At 35.0% G+C, this 8,950-nt stretch overlaps 1 non-coding gene across 1 annotated transcript; it reads left to right on the top strand.

The window, feature by feature from the left end:
* The first annotated feature begins 6,741 nt into the window (after positions 1 to 6,741).
* LOC119370688 (small nucleolar RNA R71) lies at positions 6,742 to 6,848 on the top strand. The gene has a single exon (XR_005178249.1). It is a non-coding gene; the product is annotated as a small nucleolar RNA R71 (small nucleolar RNA).
* Positions 6,849 to 8,950: the final 2,102 nt, after the last annotated feature.

The following is an 8,950-nucleotide window of genomic DNA, read 5'->3' as shown; positions in this document are numbered from 1 at the left end:
ATGCATAAAACACACATTGCACAAATAGAAATGAAAAGAGAAACAAATGGGTGCAAAAAAACCTCATGCCTCTGGAGAATCCGGAGGTGATGGAGTGAATTCGATATTCTGCTTTCGGAAATATGACATCCACTTTCGTGCCATACTCCTGTGTTCATTCTGAATGGTGTGCAATTGTTGCCCCATTTCAAAAATGATTACTTGCAAATTTTCTTGGGATTGTTGTAATGCATCTACTCTACTTAAGACTTGCTTCCATCCACCAACTTCTTCTGCCTCTTCTTCTGCTGGAGCGGAGGATGTCACTGGCGACTTCCCTTTCCTTTGTCTTACTCATTCTTCATTCACACGAGAGGTTCCTTCACCTCCATTACCTTGTCCCACTCTTCTTTCCATAATTTCCAAAGATAAACCATGGTATTACCATCTTTCACTTCATCTACTAATCCAGATTTCTTTAAGAAAGCACCATCCATATACCTAAAAATATCGGTGGGATGTGCACGATAGGGTGGAATAGGCATGCGGGCAGCATATGTTAGAATGGGTGCCATACTACCGATCCCCAACGTAACCTTGCCTTGATGATGAGAAGAGTTGTAAAGGGTATCAAACATTAATCCGGAAACATGTACCCGTTTTCCCTACAAAATAGTTTCCAACAAAAACAAATCATTTGTTTGGACCTTGGAGGCTTTCACCCATCCATACAAAGCGTAACACAGACATTTATGCAGATATAAAAGACTTTCATCCTTAAACCATTTGTTACCAGCATTCCTAGAATTAAAGGATGACTGACCTGTTAGCATTTCCCAAACTGATGCAGCATTCCAACCTTTCGATTTGGAAGTAAATCCATTTTTAGGAAATCCTAACCACTAATGCATTTTATCATAGTCTAAAGTTAACTCCTCTCCATCTACTCTAAATTTAATGGCATTCTCTGTTTCATCAACCCATTCAAGTGTAGTCAACAACTCAAGACATATTTTAGAACTCTCAGGGATTCTTAATTGGCTATAGATTTCAAAATGAAGTATTTTCAAATATTCTTGAATTTTTTCTAATAGACCAGTATTTTACAGAAAATTAACGTCAAGAAGATACATACCGGTAAAACTGGACTTCGTGAGGCATGTGAAACATTTGCCATCTTCTGTAGTGTAGATGGGAAATGGCGCTTTGTACCGTGATGCCAAATCTTTCTTTGTTGGAACAGAGGAAGACGAACCATCTTTGCTTTTCCTTGCCTTTTGCTTGGACGGCATAATGATAAGCAGGAAAAGAAAAAACAGAGGATGGGTTTTTGTGAGAGTATTGCACTGGCAGATGTGGTGTTTGAAAGAGAAATAGAAACCCTTATATAGAGAATTTTAGGCAGGATAGGGTTGAATGGTCAATGGAGAAGTTGGAAAAGAAAGGATGTGATTGGTTTTGAAAGGGTGTTTACAGTTTTTGCAGGTTTAAATACCTTGGGAAGGAGAAGAGTTGAATTTGAATTTGAATTTGGAAAAGACAGTTGTTATCTTCTGTCTGTTGGATAGTCGCGCCTGTGAATCCTATTTCACGATTGCGATTTTAAGCTCGCGTCTCGTGAATGATCTTTGCAAACCTTATGAATTCTTTTTCTCCTAATTTGCGCCCGCGAATATATCTATCGCGATCGGGATCCTTAATCCAATCTCTCTGTCTCTTTTTTCACAGGTATTGAGCCATGCTTCCATAAATTGCACTTGCGATTCTGCCCGAGAATACAAAAGCCAACTCTCTGCGGTGAAAACTTAACCTTTACGCACTCGCGCTTCCTTAAATCGCGCTCGCGATATCATATTCTACAAAAGAAAATTTTTTCTACACACTTGAACTGAAATGAGTCCTTTTTATTATTTCAAATAACAACTTAAATAAAGTAAAAAAAAGACGAACAAAGCATATATGTAGGTATATATTATACATACACACTGTGTAGATTCAATTTGCATGAAACATTACTTGCGGTGGATCACTAACCTTATCACCCAAGTAAAGCTTATATCTCTGCCCATTTACCATAAATGTGGATCCATTGGATAGATTTTTCAACTCTAATGCTCCATGATCTGAAATTTTGATTACTTCAAATGGTCCGCTCCATCTAGACTTCAATTTTCCAGGAAATAGGCATAATCTTGAATTAAACAATAACACTTTATCGCCTTCCTTAAATGACTTTATTCGAATATGAGTATCATGCCATTTTTTAGTTCTTTTCTCATATGCTAACAATCTAATCTCATCAAGTTCATTTGATTGAAGCTTCCGTTTACAACTTGCTTTGTTCAAATCAAAATTCAAAGCTTTTATCGCCCAATAAGCTTTATATTCAAGTTCTAAAGGTAGATGACATGCTTTACCATAAATCAAATGGTATGGAGACATCCCAATTAGTGTTTTAAACGTCGTTTGATGTGCCCAAATTGCATCATCTAACTTAAGTGACCAATCTTTACGAGATGCATTAACAGTTTTCTCTAAAATCCACTTAAGTTCTTGATTTGAAACTTCCACTTGACCACTAGTTTGTGGATGGCATGGAGTAGATACTTTATGGTATACTCCATATCTTTTTAAGAGACTCTCAAAAGATTTATTTAAAAAGTGCATACCTCAGTCACTTATTATTGCCCTGGGAACTCCAAATCTTATAACTAGCGCCTTCAAAAACTTAACCACCGTATTTGTGTTATTTGTTAAGCAAGCTTATGCCTCCACCCATTTGGAAACATAATCCACAGCCATTAGGATATAACTTTTACCTTGTGAAATAGGGAAGGGTCCCACAAAGTCGATCCCCCATATATCGAATATCTCCACCTCAAGTATGTTAGATAAAGGCATTTCATCTCTCCGATTTATGTTGCCAACCCTTTGACACCTGTCACAATGAGAGACAAATATACAGGCATCTTGAAACAACGTAGGCCAATAAAAACCACTTTCTAAAACCTTTGAAGCAGTTCTACTTGTTCCATGGTGCCCTCCGTATGAACTTGAATGACAATGCATAAGTGTATATTGTACTTCTGTTTCCCCTACGCATCTTCTAATCACACCATCCCCACATATCTTAAACAAGAATGGGTTATCCCACAAGAAATTTTTAACATCTGAGAAAAATTTTTTCTGTTGTGCATAAGTCATATTAGGAGGTATTATTTTAGAAGCTAGAAAATTTGCAATGTCAGCATACCAAGATATATGAACATGTTGTACTAACATCAAATTTTCATCTGGAAAAATTTCATTAATAACTGTAGACTTGCCTGTTGTACCTTCTTTGTTTTCTAGACGAGATAAATGATCAGCAGCTAAATTCTCAGAACCCTTTTTATCTCTAATCTCAATGTCAAATTCTTGCAATAACAACACCCATCTAATAAGACGTGGTTTTGCATCTTTCTTAGCAAACATGTATTTTAACGCAGAATGATCAGTATAGATTATGACTTTGGATCCTACCAAGTATGATCTAAATTTATCACAAGCATATACTACAGTCAACTTTCTTTTTCAGTAGTTGTATAATTCATTTGAGTACTAGTTAGAACATGGCTAGCATAGTATATCACATGCAATTTCTTATCATGTCTTTGCCCTAAAACACAACCGATAGCAAAATCACTAGCATCACACATTATTTCAAATGGTAATCCCCAATCAGGTTTTGCCATAATAGGTGCACTTACTAATGCATCTTTCAAAGTGTTAAAGGCATTTAAACAATCTTGAGAAAAATCAAAGGGTACATCTTTAACAAGCAAGTTAGTTAATGGTTTGGCAATAATAGAGAAATTCTTTATAAATCTCCTATAAAATCCTGCATGGCCTAGAAAAGACCTAATTCCCTTAACCATATTAGGAGGTGGTAACTTTTCTATGACTTCTATTTTTGCCCTATCCGTTTGGATTCCATCTTTACTTATTTTGTGCCCCAAAACAATGCCCTGATCAACCATAAAGTGGCATTTTTCCCAATTTAAAACTAAATTAGTACTTTCACATCTTGACAACACTAAGTCCAAATTTTTCAAACAACTTTCAAAAGAATCACCATATACAGAAAAATCATACATGAATACATCCATAATTTCTTCTATGTAATCACTAAAAATGGCTGTCATGCAACGCTGGAATGTCGCGGGTGCATTACATAATTCGAAAGGCATGCGTCTATATGCAAATGTACTCAATGGACAAGTAAATGTAGTTTTCTCTTGGTCATTTGGGAATACATAAATCTGAAAATATCCCGAATATCCATCGAGAAAGCAATAAAAAGCATGACCAGCAATCCTTTCTAACATTTGGTCTATGAATGGCAATGGAAAGTGATCTTTCCTAGTGGCTGAATTTAGCTTCCTATAGTCCATGCATACCCTCCAACCTATAGTGGTACTAGTAGGGATTAGTTCACCATTTTCATTTTTAACTACAGTCATCCCTCCTTTTGTAGGAACACTTTGAATTGGGCTAACCCATTGGCTATCCGATATTGGGTACATTATTCCTGCATCTAACAGCTTTATAATTTCCTTCTTCACTGCTTCTTTCATATTAGGATTGAGTATCCTTTGTCTTTTTGCCCTAGGTACATGTCCATCTTCAAGGTTTATGTGATGCATGACTCTATTAGGACTTATTCCCTTAATGTCAGAAATTTGCCATCCTATACTCCTAATCCTATTTCTAACAAGACTTAACAATTCATTTTCTTGTTCTATGGTTAATTTGTTAGAAATAATTATTGGAAGTGTGTGATCTTTACCTAGGAAAGCATATCTTAGATGACTAGGTAGTTCTTTAAGGTCTACTATTGGTGGCCTTTCAATTGATGGAGGTAAAGGTTCATTTTCTCTAAGTAACATCTCAGGTCTTAAACTTATAAATTCTTCTTCTTCATCATTACTTGCACTATCATTTTCATATTTAACATTATTGTCCAATGCAAATATTTCATGCACACATGTATCAACTATGTCAATCCTCATGCAATTACCTTCATGGCTTTATCTATATGAAATTCAATGAGATCATCACCTATTCTAAGGATTAATTTCCCTTCTGAAACATCAATTAATGCCCTCCTTGTGTTCATGAATGGTCTTCCTAAAATAAGAGGACAATTCTCATCATAAACAAAGTCAAGTATGACAAAATCAGTTGGAAAAATAAACTTGTCAACTTTAACAAGTACATCTTCAATAATGCCATAAGGTCTTTTAATAGATTGATCAGCAAGTTGTAAAACCATATTAGTACGTTTTACTTCATCTTCTAAACCCAATTTCTTAAAAAGAGATAATGGCATCAAGTTATACTTGCTCCTAAGTCACAAAGGCATCTAGGGAAATCTACCTCACCTAATCTACATGGTATGGTAAAGCTTCTTGGATCCTTAAGTTTAGTAGGTAATTTACTTGAGATTATGGAACTACAATTCTCGGTCAAAGTAACCATTGACACATCTTTCCAACTACATTTCTTTGAGATTAAATCTTTAAGAAATTTCCCATAGTTCGAAATTTGTGTAATGGCTTCCATGAATGACATGTTAATATGCAAATGTTTCAATTTATTTATAAAGCTTAAGAATTGCTTATCTTATTCTTGCTTCTTTAGCCTTTGCGGAAAAGGTGGAATGGGGTGATAAACTTTCACATTTTCCTTTTCCTTTGCTTTGTCTTTTGATCCTGCAGTATTTACTTCATTGCTCGGTTCACAAACCGACTCAACAGATTCATTATTCAAGACATTAGCATCATACCCGAAGGAACTATTTTATCAACTACTTTTCCACTTCTTAAAACAATAGCACTTACATTTTCCCTAGGATTTGTTTCTGTATTACTTGGAAGGTTTCCTACTCCACGTGATGAAATAGAATTGGCAAGTTGCCCTACTTGCACCTCCAAGTTATGTATAGATGAAGAATGGTTTTTGAAAAGTTTATCAAACTTAGTCTCTAACCATTTAAAATTATCATCCTGACTGCTCATTTTTTGGTTGATTCCATCTAAGAATTTATCAATTTTACTGGTCAATTGTCCTATTCTATCTTGAGATTGATTAACTTGATTTCCCCTATCTTGATTATCATGGTTTCTCCAAAAAGTGTTAGGATAGTTATGATGTTCAGCATTATAATTATTCGAGTATGGACCGTGAACTTGTCCTTAAACATAGTTCACTTGTTGCTCCACAATCAGATAATTATAATTACACTCTTTTGATATATGTCCCTGGCAACGGCGCCAAAAACTTGTTGCACTCCTTGATTACCCGCAAGTATATGGATCGCAACGTAGTAATAAAAAGATCGATCCTACGAGGAAAGGGTTATGTCCACTCTGACCACAATTTTCACAAATAAGAGGTGTTGACTTACTCACATTCAAGTTATCAATTTTAAATGCTAAAGCAGAAATTTGTGCTTGCATCATAGTTAAAGGATCTAACTCACATACTTTCTTAACAGAATCTCTTGAAGAAGAAGGAGAAGAATCATGATTAACATTGGAACAACTGACTTGAGTCCTTTCGGTTGGCCATATGCTGCTGATGTTAGCCATTTCCTCCAATAACTCAATTGCATCATCAATAGTCTTCTTCATTAATGATCCTCCTGCCATTGTATCTATAGTACATCTTGTAGAAGGAATAACCTCATTGTAAAAGGTTTGAATCAATGTATTTTGGGGGAGGCCATGATGTGGGCAAACTCGTTGAAGTTCTTTATAGCGATCCCATGCCTCATATAGGGATTCATTTTCATGTTGGGTGAATAAGGTTATTTCTTTGATAAGCCTAGCAGTCTTTGCTAATGAAAAGTATTTAGATAAGAAAGTTTGGGCTAGTTCTTCCCAAGTAGTGATAGAATTTGGTGGCAATGAATTCAACCAAGCTTTCGCTTTATCCTTCAAAGTGAAAGGAAAAAGACGTAGCTTGATGGCATCCGCTGGTACTGAATTCATTTTAAATGTATCACATATCTCGAGAAAACTGGCTATGTGAGAGTTTGGATCCTCATTTGGTAATCCGTAAAATTGAACACTATTTTGGATCATTTGTAATAAAGCAGGTTTGATTTCAAATTGGTTAGCATTTACTAGTGGACGTACTACTCCTTTTTGTGAACCATTTACGCTTGGAGTAACATAATCCATCAACCTTTGCTCTGGTGGATTTCCCTCAGTCACAATTTCTGAATTTCTTCTTTTCTTTTTCTTTTTCTATCTCGAAAGAAAATGTTAAATCTCAGGCTAATAATCCTCTAATTCACTGGTTGAAGATCTAGTACTTGGCATATAAGTTATTCAATATTTGCTCCTGCAAAAATTTTGAATCAAAAGTAAGTTGGTATTTGATAAAAATGTTGTAAATCATACATAAGAATTTTCCTTAAATGACAAAACACCGTTCCCCGGCAACGGCGCCATAAACTTGTTGCACTTCTTGATTACCCCCAAGTATACGGATCGCAACGAGTAATAAAAAGATCGATACCACGAGGAACAGGTTATGTCCACTCTACTACTTATCCTTAACACTTATGTTTATAGTAATAAAGTATGAAATAATTAAACTATAATCCTATTTTATTTTATAATTAAATATATTACTTAATCCTATAGATAAAGATATAGTAGAATACTTAGAAGAATTGATTATGCAGTGGATTTTCTTTTTCTAAAGCAAAACTTGTAACATGCAATAAAGGTTTCTTTAATCACATATGGTAAAGTATAATTCAACCTCTTGGTACGGAATTACTCTATTTATATATATATTTCTACATACAACAAATACCTTCCTTTGTCAAATATTGAATCTAGTTCTTATTCTTTGATTATTTCAATAAGATTAAACTTAACTTTGACAAAACAAGTTAAAGATTCACTTGCAAATCTAACTAAATGAATTATATCTCTTTGATCTTTACTAAATTATTTCTTTCTGAGATATAATTAAGTAAACTTGATTAAACAAAGACCAAAAGATAACTGAAAGAACTTTTATTGAATGAAACCAAATAATATTATTGCTTTGCATAGAAAAGTAATGAAGAACAACATGCAAAAAGTCTTTAATAAAACAAGAGAAAGATATAAGTAATCAAACTCAAGCCTCTGGAGGGCGTTACACCTCGAGGAACTCTTTGATGTTCTTTGCACAAACATTAATATGTGGCTGTGGTCAACTTATTTCTAAGTACTACTTCTCTTTTCTACTATAATCTAATACTAGTTTTTCTCCTATCTTCTTCTCTCTTTTCTGAGTTTTTTCTCTGAGTGTGTTCCTCTTCATTTGGATTGCAATTTATAGAAGAAGAGAATTGTGTTGGTTGTGATGGTGATTGGTTAGCCAAAAGGTGCTTCAGATGACTCTTGTTGGGAAAAGTTCTGATCTGTTCATGGGAGGACATGATTTTCTGGTGAAAAGGTAGCAGTTGACATCTCCTAGAGACTCGATTCGCGCTCGCGAGTTTAAGGATCGCGATCGCGATCTTTGTTTATGATATTTCTGCCTCTTCTGGAGTGCTTTTCGCGCTCGCGAATTCTGCTTGATGTCTTCTGAAACTTCTGTCATATAGATCGTGCCCGCGCATTTTATGTCGCGTTCGCGAATCTTCATTTCTTCCTATGCAGCACGACTTTATTCGCATCGCGAATTTGCTTGGTAGGACTTCTCTTTCCCATACTTATCAAATTTTGATCCTTTTTCTTCATAAAAGCAAACCTTTCCACTCCTTTGCTCAAATACATTCCCAAAACAACTTTAAAGCAAAAACAACACAAGAAAACATAAAATGTATAAAAACAACACACAATCATGCAAATCATGCGATTTATAACATAACAATTTTTCCCGCTTTGCGAGGCTATCATTATCACCTACATCAATTCTAAGG

This window comes from Jatropha curcas, chromosome 7, assembly GCF_041381405.1.
Source record: "Jatropha curcas cultivar XTBG-Jc1 chromosome 7, XTBG_Jcur_1.0, whole genome shotgun sequence".
Classification (NCBI taxonomy): Eukaryota; Viridiplantae; Streptophyta; class Magnoliopsida; order Malpighiales; family Euphorbiaceae; genus Jatropha; species Jatropha curcas.
This window is presented reverse-complemented; position numbering and strand designations above follow the sequence as displayed.